This window comes from Mustela nivalis, assembly GCF_964662115.1.
Source record: "Mustela nivalis genome assembly, chromosome: 13".
NCBI classification, from domain to species: Eukaryota; Metazoa; Chordata; class Mammalia; order Carnivora; family Mustelidae; genus Mustela; species Mustela nivalis.
The window spans coordinates 81,472,061-81,491,415 of NC_139032.1; the positions used below are offsets into that span (position 1 = coordinate 81,472,061).

At 42.4% G+C, this 19,355-nt stretch overlaps 1 long non-coding RNA gene and 1 pseudogene across 2 annotated transcripts in view; both read left to right on the top strand.

Annotated features, from left to right (window-relative positions):
• Nucleotides 1-19,355, top strand: part of LOC309846545 — a 762,900-nt gene that overhangs the window by 460,021 nt on the left and 283,524 nt on the right. The window lies entirely within an intron of this gene.
• LOC309847235 (olfactory receptor 1G1-like) lies at nucleotides 12,942-13,878 on the top strand (annotated as a pseudogene). Its single transcript has one exon. The product of its transcript is annotated as an olfactory receptor 1G1-like (transcript).

Consider the following 19,355-nt stretch of genomic DNA (forward strand, 5'->3'; position numbering starts at 1 on the left):
CTTTTTCATGTGTCTGTTCGCCATCTGGATGTCTTCTTTGCAGAAATGTCTGTTCATGTCCTCTGCCCATTTCTTGATTGGATTATTTGTTCTTTGGGTGTTGAGTTTGCTAAGTTCTTTATAGATTCTGGACACTAGTCCTTTATCTGATATGTCGTTTGCAAATATCTTCTCCCATTCTGTCAGTTGTCTTTTGATTTTGTTAACTGTTTCCTTTGCTGTGCAAAAGCTTTTGGTCTTGATGAAATCCCAATAGTTCATTTTTGCCCTTGCTTCCCTTGCCTTTTGCGTTGTTCCTAGGAACAACAGAGGTCGAAGAGGTTGCTGCCTGTGTTTTCCTCAATGATTTTGATGGATTCCTTTCGCACATTGAGGTCCTTCATCCATTTTGAGTCTATTTTTGTGTGTGGTGTAAGGAAATGGTCCAATTTCATTTTTCTACATGTGGCTGTCCAATTTTCCCAGCACCATTTATTGAAGAGGCTGTCTTTTTTCCATTGGACATTCTTTCCTGCTTTGTCGAAGATGAGTTGACCATAGATTTGAGGGTCTATTTCTGGGCTCTCTATTCTGTTCCATTGATCTATGTGTCTGTTTTTGTGCCAGTACCATGCTGTCTTGATGAATATTTTATTTCTTTAACTTAAGAACACTCCTTTCTCTTATTCTAGAGGAAACAGAGTCGATATTTATGTGTGCCTACTGTGTGCCAATTTTCTACTAAGTACATGATTTATCCTCTGAATTTTTTCAAAAAAAATCAAAATACAAATACAAAACCATAAATCAAGTGTGCTGGAAATTTTAGAGCAATAATTTGAAGAAAGTTAGTCTGGTAGAAATGGGTGTTCCAAGAAGTCACAAGCTTAACAAAGATTATTTTTTTGCAGTCGGATTACAGGTTACTATTTTATTTATTTATTTATTTATTTATTTTTCATCATAACAGTATTCATTATTTTTGCACCACATCGAGTGCTCCATGCAAACCGTGCCCTCTACAATACCCACCACCTGGTTCCCCCAACCTCCCAACCCCCGCCCCTTCAAAACCCTCAGATTGTTTTTCAGAGTCCATAGTCTCTCATGCTTCACCTCCCCTTCCAATTTCCCTCAATTCCCTTCTCCTCTCCATCAGTTTACTATTTTTTAAATATTTAAATGTTTTGAAAATTCTAGATAAAAATGTTCCCAATATAGATGTTTTTGGAGGCAGGAAATGAAATTTGAGGGCTGGCACAAAAATATTCTAATGACTAGCAAGTCACTCCAGAGAGATAAAGAAGTACCCCCAAACAGAGCTCTCCAAAGTTTCAAGGTCAAGTTCATCCTGGATCAAGTTTTTATTTTTATTGTTTTTCCAAAAGACTTATTTATTTATTTTAGGAAGAGAGAGTGAGTGGGGGAGGGGCAGAGGGTGAGATAGAATCTCAAGCAAACTCCCCACTGAGCCTGGGGCCCAATGCCTGGATCAAGCTTGCTTTTTTTTTTTTTTTTTAAAGAAAAGGAGGGTGTATGGATTGCCTGAGTAGCCCAGTCTTTTGAGCATCCAATTCTTGGTTTTGGCTGGGGTGATGATCTCAGGGTCATGAGTTTGAGCCCCATGTCAGGTTCCATGCTCAGTGTGGGGGCTGCTTAATATTCTCTCCCTCTCACTCTGCCCCTCCACCCCACTTTCTCTCTCTAAAATAAATAAATAATTCTTTTTAAAAAGGGAGGGTGTGACTTTTTGATGTCTCGTACAATAGATCTTGCTTTGAAAGGAAGATCATGAAGGAAGAAGACTGCACCTGTGTATGTTTCCCTTTGACCATCATCCCTTCTCCCCTCTGTCCTTTCTTCTTGGATAGAAGAGGTAGGAAGAACATGACAGCCAGGCAAACCAGACTAGAACCTCCTGGCCTTGAAGTAGGTTACTTGGCTCTGACTACAGCAATCTACTACCACAATTTCCAGTAAGAAAACAAAGCTTAAAAGAGCAAGTTTTGTGTTTGTCAATAAGCCCCCTTTTCCTGGACCAATTTCCTCCCTGGAATATTCCCACCTCTGTCCTCCTGTCATCCAGGTTCACCATGCTGTTCACCATCTATTCAGTCTGCTTCCTGCCCTGCATTAATAGACTACCCCAGATCAAACTCCCATTCCTGAAGCACTAAGCCAAATATGATTATATCCCTTAAAAGACAGGCACTCAATTTGTAAGTAAGGTTCATTCTTTCAGCGGACCATTCACATTTTGGAAGGTGATCTTTTTAAAACAAATGGATCTCAAATGGATAGGATATTTCTGAAGGTATTTCTGGGTCCAGAAATTTTAGATGCAGGAACATAGCTAAATATATGGTGGGTACACCCTACCGGTTTCTCCTTTCCCCATGTTCTCAACTACAACTGCCCCTTGTAAGACTCAGAAGATAAAGAGGGATACTGTTCAGGCAAAGTGAATGAATTGGAAAGGAAGCCTGCATACATACTGTAAATCAAGACCCCATAAATTTAAATAGTCACTGGTGCTTTACTTTTTTCCTAGAAGTTACATATGTGTCACCTGTCATTTTAATCAAACTTTAATATGTGTTAACTAGTAAAAGTGTTTCTTTTGTATACAAAAATTTAGAGACTTTAATGACATATCCAAGAATTCCACTATATCTTCTGGGATATAGATAGCTAATTACAAATATAATTCTAAGAATGGAAATAGTCCTTCATATAGTACAGAATAATAATGGAAAGACTTTTGGAAATAACACCACCCCACATTTATACTTTAAAATACTTTAAAATAATTGGGTTTTTAAATGACAATAATTGATGGTGTATAAAAGCAGATAAGGGAGATATTCTCAAGTGCTACTGAAGTACAAATTGGCATAGATTTCCAGGAAATAAGTTCATAATAAATATTATGAGCACAAAAATATTTGTACATTATGACCTACTCTTTTCAAGGAAATAGTACAACAGTATTGTTAAGAATTTATAAATAATGATGTTAGTCATAAGAGAAACAGAAACCACCCAAATTTCAACAACTGCAGATTGGTTAATTAAATTATACTATGTCAGTACAATGGATAGTGTGTGGACTTTCCAGTTATTTGATAACACATTTTTAACATAGAATAATGTAAACAGGTCTTCCATGACATACACTGGGGCTGTGTCCTGATAAGACCATTGTAAGTTGAAAATATCCTAAGTGGAAAATTCATTTAATACACCTCACCTCACCTACTGAGCATCATAGCTCAGCCCAGCCTACCTTAAACATGCTCAGAACACTTAGCTTAGTGTACAGTTGGGCAAAATCATCTAACACAAAGTTTATTTTATGACAAAGTGTTAAATATCTTATGTACTTTATTGAATAGTATACTGAAAATGAAAAGGAGGATGGTGCTATGGGATGGAATGGTTCCAAGTGTATGGGCGGTTTCCCCTGTTGATCACATGGCTGACTGGGAGATGCTGCTTCTGGCATCCCAAGAAAGCATCATGATATGTGCCACATATTGCTAGCCCAGGAAAAGATCAAAATTCAAAGTACTGTTTGTACTGAATGCATATCACTTTTGCACCATGTACTGTGAAAAAATCATGAAGTTGAACCACCAACCATCTGTATTCTGCTACAAGGGAAAGTAGGGTGCTTTTTAAAGAAAATGAAGTACTTAAAAAAATAAAAGTAATTATTCCATCTGTATTAGAAATCAGTTGTGATGTTTTCATTTGGCACTGAAAAGTTTCCTGTCTAACTACACAAGCATAAGGGGCCTGACATCATAATTATTCCAGCATTAAGTCTACATTTCATTATCTATTTTATTAGTCAAGGTTCAGGGTAGCAATAAGAAACCACTTTGGTATTTTAAGCAGAAATTAAGTTAATTTAGGAAATTGGGTCCTTACAAAGCCATTCAGTTTTATAGAATGTCTCTAGGATGTCTTTGGGAATAATCTTAAGAACAGTAATAGGGGCGCCTGGGTGGCTCAGTCGGTTAAAGCCTCTGCCTTTGGCTCAGGTCATGACCCCGTGGTCCTGGGATTGAGCCCCACATCGTGCTCTCTGCTCAACAGGGAGTCTGCTTCCCCCTCCCTCTCTACCTGCCTCTCTGCCTACTTGTGATCTCTGTCCATCAAATAAATAAATAAAATCTTAAAAAAAAAAAAAAAGAACTAATAATGTGACCAATGTGAAGTACTCCCATCTCTTATGTAATCAAGAAGGTGGGGAATCAGAAGGTTGCCACTGGAACTATTGAATTCAAGAGAATATCAGTGCAGCTGTGACCCAAATAATGGGAATCAACATCAAAACTACCTCTTGATATCAACTAACTTGATGGCTGGACCCAGAAAAGTGGGATCTAGTTACTATTCTCAATGTAATTGCCTCTCAGCATTATGTAACTACTGATTGGACACTAAAATTCTGCTATTGAAAAAATGCTCCATTAAATACATCTGTCAGTAGAAAAGGCAAAAACAAACAAACAACAACAACAAACAAATGCCCTTCATCTCATTTCAATATTCCAAATTTCACATAAGTGCATCTATTCAATAGAACTAAATTCATATCTAGGACCTGACCTGCAAAGGAGTCTGGGAAAAGTATTCCTTTCTTCTTTCCAGCTTTTGAAATATAGGAAGGTAGAGCAGAACAAGGTCAGATTGGATGGAGAGTGCCAGCTGATTATTTCTCAAATATTTATTAATAAAAAAATGGACTCTGTAAAACAATCTGAGGGGTTTGAAGTGGCAGGGGGGTGGGAGGTTGGGGGAACCAGGTGGTGGGTATTAGAGAGGGCACGGATTACATGGAGCACTGGGTGTGGCGCAAAAATAATGAATACTGTTATGCTGAAAATAAATAAAAAATAAATTTAAAAAGAAAAGAAAAAAATAAAAATATTGAATAACAACTTTTCTCTTCCCCTAAATTGATATGTCTGATCTGCAGTAATTTACATTCTTCTATTGTCAAGGCAGAGGAACAAAGTTCTGAGATATTTAGTACTGAGTACTGATATTTAGTACTGAGATATTTAATATTTAGATATTAGATTTTTCAGGGCATATGGATTGGTGCTAAAGACCATAACATGCCAAGAGCACTCACAAAAAATATGGAAAAGGAATTACCAGGAAAAGGGTAAATATTTCAATAATCAAACTAAAGATCATGCTCTAAGTCTGCATTTCCATCAACAGTGTAAGAGGGTTCCCCTTTCTCTGCATCCTCACCAACATCTGTCATTTCTTGACTCGTTTTAGCCAATTTTCAGCCATTCTGACTGGTGTGAGATGGTATCCTATTGTGGTTTTGATTTGTATTTCCCTGATGCCAAGTGATGCTGAGCACTTTTTCATGTGTCTGTTGGGCATCTGGATGTCTTCTTTGCAGAAATATCTGTTCATGTCTTCTGCTGAATCCTTGATTGGATTATTTGTTCTTTGGGTGTTGAGTTTGATAAGTTCTTTATAGAATTTGTATTTCTTATAAAGACTAGAATCCAGAATATATACAGAGGACAAGCAACCTAATTATTTATAAAAGTACATGTAAAAGAATTAAACAGGTATTTCATGAAAGAAGATACATAGCAAATCAGCATGTGTAAAGACACTCCACATCATTGGTCATTAGACAAATGGAAATGAAAGCCACTAGAACATATGGTGATGAACCCACTAGAATGCCTTAAGTTCCAACAACAGCTGGTGAGGACGTTGGAGAGTGGAATTCTCATACATGCTGGTAGTAATGCAACTGTTGAGCCATTCTGGGCAACAGTTTGGCAGTTTCTCATAAAGTTAAAGATACACTTGACCCAACAATTCCACTCCTAAGTACTTAGCCAAGACAAACAAAAATGTCACACAAAGACTTGTATGTGTGGCTATTCATATACACACACAGAGGGGGCAAAGGTGACCTTGCAGTGAGTGAAAGTGATATGCAGTGAAGAAAGGATGGCCTTTCCAACAAATGACACTAAAGGAACTGTGTGTCTTTATGGAAGAAAGATGAATTATAACTCTCAGTATTAAAAAAATTACTTCCAGAGGGATAATAATAGATCTAACTATATATAAGGTAAAAGACAAGAGCTTTTTGGAAATAACATAGAATATTTTTATATATTTGGCCAGATTAACACAAAATACAAAGATTACTCATCATCAAGGAACAAACAGATAGCTAAAGTATATTACATTTATGATTTGTTATTCATCAAAATATATTATTTATTCCATTTAGACAGTGGAAGGGCAACACACAGAGTAGAAGATTCTCTCTCTCACTACCTCCTTTTTGCTTTTCCTCTCTCCTTATCTACCCATCTATCTTTAACAAATAAATCAAATTCAGAACACAGGAAAGATCCTTCAAATCAACAAGAGAAAAGAAAGAAAATGCAATAGAAAAATAAGCACGTGATTTGAATAGCTACTTCACACAAGAAGATTTCCAAATGAAAAATGTACATATTAAATGGTGTTCAAATTCAGATGATATAAAAGAAAACCAAATTGAAAACCACAATAAGATACTATTACACACCCACCAGCATTGTGAACATTTAAAAGATTAACAATCTGAGTCTTACAGAAGATGTAGAACTAAAACCTCCTTAGGGTAAAAATGGGGGTATGCATTGGTATAAACCCTCTGGCGTGCCACTGGGCAGTACCCTCAAATATACTCCCCATGCCACAGCATTTGCATTCCTTGTCATGTAATCAAGATAACTACATATATATGCCTCTCAAAAGGTATTTACAAGAATATGCACATCAGCCTTATTCATAATAGTCCCAAATTGGAAAAAACCTAAATGCTCACCCCCATTATAATGGGCTAGAAATCGAGGTATAATCACATAATGGAATTCTAAACAGAACCAGAATAAAATAAACCAAATATATATTAAATGTTTGGTGAATGTCACAAATAAATCACCCAAAACTGATAAATTGGTTTACATTAAAATTCAGAATTTCTGTTTGATAAGACTCTCGTTACATTTTTTTAAAGATTTTATTTATTTTATTTGACACACACAGAGAGAGAGATCACAAGTAGGCAGAGAAGCAGGCAGAGAGAGAGAGAAGCAGGCTCCCTGCCAAGCAGAGAGCCCAATGCAGAGCTCAATCCCAGGACCCTGAGATCATGACCTAGACTGAAGGCAGAGGCTTAACCCACTGAGCCACCCAGGTGCCCCTCGCTCATTACATTTTATTGTAAGGGCCTGATTAGCCAGAGGGAGCCATTTGTAGTGAACTTGGATTGACCCTGCCCCTCCCAGAGGAACTTACTTGCAAAGCCCTGATACAAGGGTGGGCCAGGCTGGGTGAAGACATCCAATCAGTAGGGTACGCATATATTTACTATGGTAAATTGAAATTCAATTGGCCACCCGTATTGCCGACCTAGCATGACTGTGCAGTTTTCCCTGTGTATTGCAATTTCATTGACCACCTGTGTATAGCCAAGCTCAACCACCTCTATAATTAGTCTGTGATGCTGGGAAGGGTCATGGCCTCTTTGTAAGAGGTGGCCCCAGCCGGTAGGTTTGATTCTTGATGCTTGGCATGAAATAAAGCTTTGCTTGACCTTCACTTTGTATCAGCCTAGTTCCTTTGTTCACGGACCCATTATTGAGGGACCCTAACAATGGGGGCTCATCCGGGATCAAACAACAAGAACTGAGCTAGCATCAGAATTTCTAGGGAAAAGCCTCTGGAGGTAAGATCACGGGATCCTATCTGTCTGGTTACGGAGCTCCAGGGTATGTCCCACTGGGGAGAAGCTGGACGCAGCCATGTTCCCCAGTGCTGGAGTGGATGCAGGGATGCCCCTTCCCTCTACTGGTAGATCAACAGGGGTTTCGAGTCCCCCTTGATGGTCAGGGGGTTTGAGTCCCCCTAGGTGGTCACTGGGGGTTCGAATCCCCCTGGGCGGTCAGGGACCTGCTGGGGGGTTCGAGTCCCCCTAGGCAGCCAGAGGATTGCCAGGGGGTTTGGGTCCCCCTGGGCAGTCAGGGGCCTGCCAGGGGGTTTGAGTCCCCCTAGGCAGTCTCTGGGGGTTTGAGTCCCCCTAGTGGTCTCTGGGGGTTTGAGTCCCCCTGGGCGGTCTCCAGGGGTTTGAGTCCCCCTGGGTGGTGGGGGCATTTGAGTCCCCCTAGGTGGTCTCCGGGGGTTCGAGTCCCCCTCGGCAGTCAGGAGGTTTGAGTCCCCCTAGGCGGTCACCAGAAAGTCCCCAATGGTGGCAGGTTCTGGGTAAGGACTGCTAGGTCTGTGGTTGTCTTTGTGTTGTCTTTTTGTTGTCTGTTGTGTTGTTTGTTGTGTTTGAAGGAAAGGGGCAAGCAGAGAGTAAGGGGACTCTGACTTTCGTCTCTCTGCTCCTCATTATATATGTGGAGCTTCTCCCTCACTCATTTCCTGTGTTAAGGGCTATAACTGGAGCCAACTGGGGTTAGTCTAACTTGAGACAGAGACTTTAAGGAATATTCCCAAGCAGCTGCTGAAACTCCCTTTGTTTCGGGGAATTCCTTGCCTTCTGTGACATGATGTGGACTGCCTAACGCCTCCCCCTTGCTGGTGGGAAAGCATGGCATCTGAAGTGGAGTGGGCCCAGGTGGAACGTGAAATCTCTTAGCAAAGAGATGACTGAACTGATGGTTGATTGTCTGTCTCAGGGATTTAGTGGGTAATTGTTAAAGTGGCTTTCAGAGTCTTTGGTAACCTGAAGCTTTGAAGTTTTGCTTGAATGACAAATGGGATAAAATGCTAGGGCGCTGGTTGCTGGAACTGGGTTTGTGCTTTTGAAATCTGTTGATAAACATGTTTTGTGCTTTATTGCTATTGCAACGGTTCATAATTGGTTAATATTTAGTCTTCACTAGAGATTGAGATGTTTCTAAGAAAATGTAAATGGTTTTCTCTTTGCCTGCCTAGAATTGTAAATGAGATCTCTTTGACTCATAAGACTTTTCCTTGATATGCTAAGTTACTCAGGAAGTACTGCTAAATCAATGATTTGGGTTACATTTGGGTAAATGCTGTAACTACTCCAGAGGTTCTATACATTTCCTAAAGTTTTAATGTTTTGATAGGGGTCATCACTTGATATTTAACCATATCTATTCTGAGTTTTTGTCATTTGTAATTGTTTTAATTCTCCTGTAAGAAGAATTCCGCCTTAAAGGAAATACATATGGGAGACTTTCAGAACAAATACAGGTCTTTGATATGTTGAAATCCTGGAACTGAAATGGGTAAGAATTTCCAGAAGTAAAAGCTGCACTCAGACTAAACCAGAATGAGTACGGTGACTCAAGGTAAGAATGAATCTCCAGGAGCTTTCCCAGAAAGGCCTATTGAAACCTATAAAATGTATAGCCTGATCAACCCTGAGGCACCCCAAAATCAGAGGGCAGTGAATCTTGCTTTTGCCAGTCAGTCAGCCCCAGATATAAGAAGGAAAGTTCAGAAAATTGAAGGATTTGAAGGGAAGAATCTGACTGAGTTAGTGGGAATAGCAGAAAAGGTGTTTACCAGCTGCTTCATTTGGGACAAATTCCTTTTCTGCTATCCCATCTACGACAGGGATGCACAGGAGGACCCTAACATTATGAGGACCATAACACACAGAAGGGTTAGAATATGGACAACATACTTGGGCCAAGACAATCTCAAGTTCAGATGAAAAAACAGATGCCTGGACATTTTACCCAGGAAGTTATATTTAACTTCCTTCTGAGTTACTGACTGCAGTGACTAGAGTGACAGTATCAAGGCCAGAGCAGTAACCCCCAAGGTGAAGGACAAAGGGAACACTCTCTGGAGTGTGCATGTAGAACAGGGCCACACTGGAAAACAGTGGTGCCCTCCTCTCCTTAGGGATTCAGAGACAATTAGTCCTCTGTTCCCACTAAGGAGAACACTGCAGCTTTCTGGTAAGTATTCCCAGCGTGGGTCCCCATAGGCCCTCTCAGTTCCATTTACTATGACTCCAAAAATCCACCCCACAGTTGCCTACCACACTCGATCTCATTTCCATCACATAAGGGGCACAGCCTGAACCTCCAGACGGAGCTGTGATGGGAATTTGCATTGTCCAAGGACAAAGTGTTTGGGCCACAGAAACCCACTGCTCAAAAACATGTGAGATTGGTTGAGAACGGTTGAGACAGTGCTGAATCAGAGTTCACATCAGAGTTCAAGTCTGGACTTCACTACTTACCAGCTGCTTCATTTGGGACAAATTCCTTCACCTCAGTTTCCTTATCTGAAAAACAGAGAGTTCACCTAATAAGACAGTGAAAATACAACCAGGTAAGTAAAGCCATTGCAGCACAGAGCACCTGGCAGGTAACAGTCAATACTCATTCACACACCATGTTGTGATCACTGAGTCATTTCGTAATAAACCCACACCCACGTCCGTACTGCTGAGGACTAAGTCATTCCTGTCCCCTGTTCTGGGGGGAACAGACTAGAAAATGAGATTATGCTGGAAAATCAGGAGGCACCTACTCTGCATCTTTCTGCAATGCCACGCCCCCGACTGCTCTTTTCTCCAAGTCTCTTTCAATGTCCCCACTGTAGATGCAACTCAGTTTCTGTCCATCTTAACAAAGGTTCACATGAGGCCTGGTGGACTGGGATGCTGCTACTTTTCTTTATTCTATAGGAACTTCAATTTCTACTGTACTTAGGTCTTCAGGTCCCAAAACTAACTGACTAAGCTCTCTGTATCACTAACTCCAAGTTTCGAAAAGACAACCCCACTGACTCAGGTTGATTCGGTAGACCCCATGGTTCAGTCACCTGTGGCCAGAGATCCTAGCTCCTAAATTATGCAACTCTTCTTGCTCACTGTTCTCTGGGCACATGGTCCTCCCCTGCCTGCCAGGCCCTTTACCACCTGACGGGTAGTTTACCATCCTACTGTCAGAGCTAATTACTACCTCAAACCCTCAGTTTGATCTAAGTTTCTCAAAGAATTGTCCCCTGGCCTCTGATCTAAATTAGGTCCTCCAATTATACTTTCTTGGTGATACTACCATACCTCTGCTTTTCGGTACTAATCAGAGTTTCTGACTATATGTTCACTTGTTAAGTTGTTCATTGTCAGTCCCTTCAATTAGCCTGAAAGTCCAGGGACTGTGCCTGTTCTGATTAGTCTTAAATATCCAGTGCGCACAGGCATTTCTGCCATAAGGTAGGCAAGCAGCAGATATTGGCATAGATGAAAAATTGCAAACACAACTCCCTAGACCCTGTAGACACTGTAGAGGCATTCTAAAGGATGGATCAACTCCACATGGTTACATTCCCAACCAGAAGTACGCCCAAAGTTGACAAGTATCTATAGTATCCATGAGAAAACAAAGATCTGCCTGTCTTAGGAAGTAGAATTACATAATGGACTGACTTCCGGGTTTGGCAGAAAAGAGATCTTATTAGCTGTGTGATCTCAGGCTGGTCGGTTAGCCTCTCTGAGCCCTGTTTCTTGATCTGAAAAGTGTGAGGGAAATACTTAGCACAGGGGTGGTGTGGATTAAATGACACTAGTCATTGGAATACTGTAGACACATCATAAATGGCTTTTATTTATACCTTTTAGCAAATGGGCCCTAAACACCTTTTCCCCTACATTCTCTCTCCCCTGCTGGGGATAACAAGAGTTATTCATGTCTCTGGTACTTCTCCTCCTGGTCTTTTTACATTTCCAGGACATTCCACGGCTTCTGCCAATTAAGAAATAATCTAGAGATCATTTCTGTGCTTCTTGTAGCTGTACAGTTTTTAAACAACCCCTGTGGGTAAAAGAAATCACCTTAATTCTTTCCTGTTCACTTCACACAGCTTTACTATTTGTACCTCAAAGGTGCAGGTACAGCTGGGGAAGTCAAAGGCCATTTACTAGGGCCCAGATCCACCACTTGTGTTTCCTTGGGTAAGGTCCCTAAACTCTCTGAAACCAAGCCCAAATCCATCCATTTCACTCTATCTCCCCAGCGGCGTTGCTGGGGCCCACATGTTCTTTCTTATTATCCTGTCTGCTTTCTGGTCCCTACAGCAAGCACTTCTCTCCAAAGCAGCAGGATGTTCTTTCCATACCTGAGGTCAGATCATGGCTGTCTGCTGCTTAAACAGCCCCCACGGCCAGGCCTCTCTGATGGTTCTGAGAATCTGCACTCCATGCCATTCTCTAACCTGCCCGCCTCCTCACCCACATGTCTGCTGCTCCTGGCCTATACCCACCACACTTGACCCCACTTCCCTTCTTCCTGCTTCTCCAAATGTATGTGCTCCTTCCTATGTTTGCACTTATGGCTCCTTGCAACTAAAATTCTTCTATGAAATTCTTTACTTGGCTGGCCCCATCCTACCCATTCCTCCATAGTCCTTTGCTGACCACAACATTTAGACTAATCTGCTAGTCACTGCTACATTTTGTTTTCAGTTGAGCAACCCATTATTGTTTATTTAAGTGTTTGTTTGCTCCTCCAGCTGGAATACTATCTACATGAGGGCAGGGGCCCTGCTGTATTTGTTACCATTGTCTCTCTGGTCCTTGAGAGCAGAGACTGACACACAGTAAGTACTGATTGAATGTGGAATGAATAAATGAATTAGTTCTGGGTGCCTGATCAGAGGCAGATCGATAAAGAGGTTATGATCACAGACTCTAAAGTCAGAATTGCCAGATGTAAACTTTACCTCCACCACTTTCTAGGTGACTCAGTTCTTTCATCAATAATATCAGCATAGCAAAGACTACCTCATAGCGTTCTTTCAGATAGATGTCAAGGAGACAATCCATCTTTATTTTATGTATTTGTTTCCATCTAGGCAATACCAGGGCTGGAAACATTTTTGAAGTGTCATCCTCCATTTTGTTCCTTAGTTACACCCGCGACATGAAACCAGGAAACCACACAATGAGTGTCTCTGAATTCTTCCACCTGGGCCTGTCTGAGCAGCAGGAACAGCAACCCCTCCTATTCAGCATCTTCCTGAGCATGTACCTGATCATGTGCTAGGGATCATTGTCATCATCCTGGCCATTGTCTCTGATTCCACCTCCACACCCCACCCCATGTTCTTCTTCCTGGCAAACTTCTCCCTCACTTATTTGTGTTTCGCATCTACCACAGTCCCCGGGATGCTGGCGAACATCCAGGCCAATAGGAAAACCATCACTTACAGTGGATGCCTGTCTCAGATCTACTTCTTCCTATGGTTCATTGGTCTAGATGTCTTCCTCCTGGCAGTGATGGCATATGACTGGCTTGTGGCTACCTGCCATCCCCTTCACTATGCCTTGGTCATGACTCCCAGAAGCTGTACTCTGCTGTTGGTCATGTCCCTAATACTCACTGAGTCATACTCTCTGACCCACACCGTTCTCCTGGCTCAGTTATCCTTCTGCACTGACAACATTATCCCCCACTTCTCTTGTGAACTTTTCCCCCTGTTGAAGCTCTCTTGTTCCAATACTTATGTCAACCAGTGTGTGTTAATATACTGGGGAGAGGCCTTAATCATCTTGATCCCCTTGCTAATTATCATTTCCTATGTCCGCATAATGGCTGCCATTGTGAGAGTCCCATCAACGAGTGGGAAGTGGAAGACCTTCTCCACCTGCAGCTCCCACCTCTCAGCTGTTTGCTTGTTCTACGTGTCTGCTATTGGGGTCTACTTCATTCCCTCCTCTGCTGATTCAGCCAGCAAGGACAGGATTGTAGCAGTGATGTATGCGTGGTGACTCCCATGCTGAATCCGTTCATCTATAGCCTGAGAAACAAAGACATGAAGAATGCCTTGGGGAGACTCTTGAGTGAAAAGGCACTGTGATCTCCATGAGGCCAACGACATCATTCTGAGAATTCAGGGGATATCAACTAATAGAGTTATCTTGGTGCCTATCTAAATCTGCATCTGCTTCTTACCAGCTTTCCAACCTACACTAAATTAAATAACCTCAGTGAGCCACAATTTCCCTACTCATAAAAGGAGGTAATAAAATACTCTCTATCCTGTCAACTATATTAAAATTAAAAAATTTAAAAATGTATTCTCTATCATGCAGTGTTTCTGAAAGAATCAGGAGAAAAAATGTTCAAATTTTCTCCTTCTGGGCATTATGCTTAGATCTTCATTCTCTTGAGCAATGTTCAACATATTTCTTTGAGGCAAATATTTGCATTGTACAGAAGAGAAAACAATGACTCAAAAAAGGTTAAATTACTTATAGGAAGTAACACAGTAATTAAGTGGCAGAGCCAGAATTTGAACCCAGGTATCTGGTTCCAAAATGCACACCTGTAATGGTTACACTATGCCTAAATGGATATGAAATCACAAATTTCTCTCAATTTTTAAAAGATTTTATTTATTTATTTGACAGGGAGAGAGGGAGAGAGAGAGACAGCGAGAGAGAGATAGAGCACAAGCAGGGGGAGTGGGAGAGGGAGAAGCAGACTCTCCACTGAGCAGGGAGCCTGATGTGGGGCTCGATCCCAGGACTCTGGGATCATGACCCGAGCCAAAGGCAGGTGCTTAATGACTGAGCCTCCCAGGAACCTCACAAATTTCTCTCAGTTACTAGTTTGTTTTCTTTTCTTGCTTTTGTCACATTGTTCACATACACATTTCCAATCATCAACTTCTCTCTCAATACTACCACATGACTTAAGGATGGGGCAAGGGAAATCAGAAGCTAGGACAAAAGTATAAACAGCCTCAGATCCTCATACTTCCCCAAGAGAACAGGCCCTCTGCTTGAGCATAAATCTGTAGCTAGCTTTTCTGAAATGACTTTTGAATCAAGCCACATGACCTGGATTCTCACCATGTTTCTTTAATGAGGCCATCATTCTTCAGTGAGTACAATGCCAACAACCTATGTTCAGATACATTTTTAAATACATCGATTTCATTACTGCATCCCCCCCTGAGGGGTCTAACCTAACAACCTGCAAAGGATTTTTCAATAACCCACAGGAGAAACTTTGGAAACTTCACTACGCTCCATCAATTTCTTCCCTGCATAATTATGACACTGAAATCTCACTCACTGACCAACTCAGATTTTTTCAATAATTTTTTAAGGGAAACTAAGGCTTACACTGGAATCACAAATACCCAGTTTATGTATCAGTTTCAGTATTCACTTCCTGAATGACTTCTAGCACCAATGGGCACCAATGCCCCTTTTCCAAATATAAACAAGTGAATAGTATTAGTAACTACAGTAACTACCATCTAAGGCTGTTGTGAGAAATCAAAAAGATAACACATCTAAAGGGCTTAGCCTGTCTTTAACACATACGCTGCAATCTTCAAGTTCTGCTTAAAATACAAATCACATGTAATTTTCTCTTGTCCTCCTGGATAGATGAATCCAGGAGGACTTCACCAAGGAGGTAACATTTGTGATGGGTTTTGAAGTATGGGTATGTTATTGCAAAACAGAAAAGAGAAGGTTTTCAAGGCAGGAGGAAAAGAATACAGAAAAGCACAAATTTATGTCAAGACAGGAAATGAGAAGTTACTGGTCTGTGGGTGTGTTGACATGGGGATGTAATGTTCCTGATCTTGGGGTGTCCAATCATTTCCTGATGTAGTCAGTTTTTACAATGTGCACAGACTGGGTACTGCCATCTAAAATGGTCCCTGGCCATTAACTCACTGATCAGTGCATGCTTATGATTCACCTGATCTTCAAACACTAGAAAGCAAGAAGGGTGATGAAATCAGCATCTGGCTAGACTTCAGGCAGCAAGAAAAGTCAGGGATTTGTTAACGCTGTTGTAACCCTGGTTGGCATCACCAGAAAGCATGGGCAGGAGCAGAGAATTGCAGTTGCAGGCACCATTCAAGGAGGAGGTGGTCCAGAGCCACTGAGTGCTGAGACACACCCCCGATATCATTTGAAAGCTGGAGGCTAAAGTTCTGGTATCAGAGATTCATTCACTAGAACAAGCCACCCATTTCCTGAAGTTGTTGCCTCACCCAGTTGATGGGCCGCAGACCAGAGAGCAGGAGTGAGCCTACCCAAAACCCGGGAGCCAGCTGACCCAAATCTGAAATGTTAACCCAAAGAAATGTAAACTAAGTAAAAGGTGGTGGTTGTTGTCTAAACTCTAAGTTTGGGGGTGGTTTGTTATGTAGCACTAGACAATTGATAAGATCTTCTCTGAGAGCTGGAGACAGCAGTGCCTTCCTCAAAATGCCTGCGTCACCCGTTTTCTCTAGACTAGTAACTTGCAACAGATGTCAGCGCAGCCCCGGCCTGAAATAACAGGAATATTTACCTGATTCATCCAAAGGGGAGCAGCACTTAGCTAACACATTTCACTAGTCAATGAAGGAATGTAAATGGCTGGAGAAAGAAATCATGAAATATTAGGCTAGACAGGGTAAAACTGGTTGACATGGGAGGACTCTCCTGTGAGTCAGGAGACAGGAACACCCGGAACAAGGGCTCCTACACCGCTGGGACCGTTGCTGGGCTCGGACATGATGGCACTCACAGTCAATGGAATGCAGATGCTGCAACCCCTTGCAAAGTATAGAGGAAGAAGTGAGACTCTCAGGGATTCTGGAGCCATGTTGGAATGGATTCATCATCCGAGACCGGAAATCATCTGAGATACTTTCCCTAAAACATTAGTGAGGAGAAATACAGAATCACTGAGAAGTTGGCTATGATAAAGTTTTAGAATATAAGTGAGGGCCAGAGCGGATGGCCAAGAAAGAATTCTTAAGACCTCCCTGGTGAAAAAGGTGGTTCTATTAAATCACCGGGACAGAACCCACGGGCAGAAAGAGTTGCTGTCCCTGGGGTTGTGAGGGATGGCGAATTGGGAAATGTAAAGAAAAGGGAGGTTTCAAAAGAATTTTTCATATGCTAAAGAGGACCTAGGAGATACCTGAGGCCTTGCCATGGTCAGGTTAAAGCTGTTTTTTCCCTCTAGCAAGGTACTAACATTAAGACAGGAAGAATGTCACCCATGTCCTACCCTGGAGTTGGGGGGTATGGAGAGGTTGCAGTGGGTCAGCTTCTGCCTTGTCCTCAGCGAGCCTTCTGCTCCCTCATCAACCAGGGGCTCCCTGTAGATCCATGTTCCCCATGTGGGACTGGATATCTTCCAGGAACTGTGCAGTCAGCATGGCCGAAAAGCTGTCTGTCCTGAGAGCTGAAGGAGACGGCAGGGCGAGCACTAAGTAGGAAACCTGCGCTTATCATCAACCACACTCATTTCCTCCTGCCTTTCGGCATTCCATTTCCCAGCGTTTTTTGTCTCATCTGTATCTTCAAACTGCTAGGATCAAACAGAAATGAGAAAAAAGAGGTCTTCCTATGGTAATACCTCAACACCAAGTACTTAGTGTGAAGAAATGAGAGTGAATTTCATAGACTAGTCACTAAGTATCCACTTTCCTCAACTCACTATCCAGGAAGACTTTTTTTTTTTTAATTATTTATTTATTTGACAGAGATCACAAGTAGGCAGAAAGGCAGGCAGAGACAGGGGGGAAGCAGGCTCCCTGTAGAGCAGAGAGCCCGACGTGGGGGCTCGATCCCAGGGGATCATGACCTGAGGCCAAGGCAGAGGTTTTAACCCACTGAGCCACCCAGGCACCCTGGGACTTTTTTTTCTTAGTCCCCATACAGTACCTCATTAGTTTTTGATGTAGTATTCCATGATTCATTGTTTGCGAATAACACCCAGGGCTCCATGCAATCTGGGGCCTCCTAATACCCACCACCAGGCTCACCCATCCCTCCACCCCACCTCTAAAACCCTCAGTTTGTTTCCCGGAGTCCACAGCCTCTCGTGCTTTGTCTCCCACTCTGATTTCTCATTTCCCCCTTCCTTCTCCTGAAGTCCTCCATGCTCTTCCTTACGTTGCACAAATAAGTGAAACCATCTGTTAACTGACTTTCTCTGCTTGACTTACTTCACTCAGCATAATCTCCAGTTCCATCCATGTTGGCAGTAACCTCTTCAACATCGGCCACAGCAACTTCTCTCAAGACACATCTCCAAAGGCAAGGGAAACAAAAGAAAAAATTTCCAGAAGGTCTTCTGTGGAGAAGTCCAAACCTCTGTCATCTAAATACTCCCGGTAGGGGCGGAGACAGGCGAGAGCAGGCTTGATTCACTTTTTCCCAGTTTCCTCTCACAGGGAAGGGATAGATCTCTTCCCCACGGTGAGTCTCTACCCAGACTTCTGTCCCCACACCACATTCCGGCTCAGAGCCATCTTCCTTAGTCCCATGGGACTCTCACTTTTTAATATTCTTGTGATTGTCTGGATTTTTTGCTCACCTCAGTTTGTCTAAGATTATTTTGGTGGGTGGGAGCTGGCAGTCTAATAAGTTAATTACCCTCTTAGCAGGAACTTGAAACCCGAAGGCTCATAGAATTCAAACAACCCACCTCAGGATAGTAAGGCCAGGACACCTTCTGTCCAGGTTGGAATCAAAGTTTGTTGTTTTCCACCTCCTGTTTGGAGCCCCTTCTGCCCCAGTTACCAGCTTTCCCAGCAGATTTCCCAGAGCAGCCACCACGCTAAGAATGGAGATGCACACAGATCCCCGGGGACAAAATTTATCAAATGAAACCCAGCGATGTGCCATGCGTTCCCTCCACGCATGCTCCTCGGTGAGTGCTGGCCTAGGAAGCCAAACCTTGAAGCTGCAGCAATTACTTCAGATTTGTCTCTGAGGACCAGCTTGGGGAATCACACTCCTGGGGCACAGAACCTAGAAATACTTCTGTGACAATGTGGAAAGCACATCCAACCTCCTCCTCTGTAGTCTGGGCTGCTGCTCTCTGGCTGGCCTGGTGTAGCCCATGGTCCTGGGGCCTCTGCTCTCTCATTTGCTGTAGGCTAAGAAGAACCTGCAGGTCCAAAGCAAGGTCCTGTGAGACCAAACCCAGAACAGGTGCAGGGGTTTAACTTTGATGGTGGATGCTGCCTGGGCCAGACACCTGTGGTGAGTGCTCCAAGAAAAAGACAGGGTTGGGTGTTCCCTCTGATACCCACAAAAGATACCAGTCAGAGTCCCTGCTTCCTGTCTCTCAGCCCATCCTGGGATGGGCAGTGGAAACTACTTCCTTAGAGAGAAAGTCACCTACGTCTGCCCCGGCAGAGGATGGGGTTAAGCGGAGTTGGCCTTGATTCAGGGTGTCGAGGGGCATAAGAAATGACTTCAGACCCCCCCATGCTATATTCACGTCTTCTTTGTAATACTATGCAAATGACTTAATTTCACTGAATTTCAGTAACCCATTAGTGAAGTGTATGTAATAAAATGT